At 62.6% G+C, this 1,057-nt stretch overlaps 1 protein-coding gene across 1 annotated transcript in view; it reads right to left on the bottom strand.

Moving 5' to 3' along the window:
* Positions 1 to 1,049, bottom strand: part of Ccdc171 (coiled-coil domain containing 171) — a 533,698-nt gene extending 532,649 nt beyond the window's left edge. Inside the window, exon 1 of the mRNA XM_023715854.1 lies at positions 821 to 1,049. The gene's annotated coding sequence lies outside the window, so the exon portion shown is untranslated. The remainder of the gene's footprint in view (positions 1 to 820) is intronic.
* Positions 1,050 to 1,057: the final 8 nt, after the last annotated feature.

Below are 1,057 nucleotides of genomic sequence, written 5' to 3'. Positions count from 1 at the left end.
GATTCCCATGTCATTGTAGTGTTCTTCACAGTAGCCAAGTTATGAAATCAACAGGGTGTTCAATAGTGGACGAATATATATATATAAAAAATTTTTTGTACTTTTTAGGGAAGGGTCTAGGGGTGTTCAGGGTCTCACTACTAGATCGGACTCAGTGATCCGCCTGATTAGAGCCTCCCAAGAGCTGGGATTACAGGTATGCGCCACCGCGCCCAGTCTCAATTGCCTTCTCAGCGTGCCCCGGGTGCGGGGCCAACCCGGGGGGCCCGGGAATGGAACCCCCGGCCCCTAGTAAGAACTATAAAGCATGTATGTGTATTAGGAGTTGGACTCCAGGTCTTTTTAGACAGTATTGCCCAGGAGAATTACCCTGATGGAATCATTCAAACAGGTACCACTCTCTGCAGGACATTTACAGCTTCAGGAACTCGCAGCTGTCTTTCCTAGAGGTCCCGGAGGGCGGGCGGGCGGGCGGGCGGGCAGAAGCGGCAGGGCCGGGCTAGCACAGACCATTCATTGGCAGGACGCCTGGCGGGCGGCTCGTCCTCGAGGGCTTACAGCTTCTCGGGACGCCAGGGGGCCCGCAGCCTAGAGCCAGCCGTAAGCCTAGGCCGCTCCAGGCCAGGTCCTCGGGGCGCTGCCCGGGATCCCCGCCAGCCTCTGGGCAAAGAGCGCCCGCGGGCGGGCGGCGGGCCTGCGGGGTGCTCGGCGGAGATCTGCCTCCTTGGGGGCGAAGAGATCCCAGGGCGTCGGAGGGGACCCCGGGGCGACCACCGAGGGGCGCCCCACAGCCCCCGGCCCAGGTCTTTGTCGCGATTACCTCAAGGCTCTCGCGTGGTCCAGACCGCACACCCAAACCCCGGGGGCAGCGTCAAGCTTCGGGGCTGGGAGGCCCAGGAAGCCCTGGGGGGAGCCTAGCAGCGGTCGGAACACGGCGGACCCTGAGGCACGGGGAGCAGGGGCACACAGCGCGGCGACTGGGCGAGAAGGGCAGCAAGGAGGTGAAATTTACAACGGCCGCTCCTGGAAGCCACGCAGACGCGTAGCCGTCGCCCGG

The sequence above is a fragment of the Octodon degus genome, unplaced genomic scaffold, assembly GCF_000260255.1.
Source record: "Octodon degus isolate 3935 unplaced genomic scaffold, OctDeg1.0 scaffold00044, whole genome shotgun sequence".
In the NCBI taxonomy this organism is placed as follows: domain Eukaryota; kingdom Metazoa; phylum Chordata; class Mammalia; order Rodentia; family Octodontidae; genus Octodon; species Octodon degus.
Note: the sequence above shows the minus strand (reverse complement) of the source record. Positions and strands in the feature narration are given on the sequence as shown.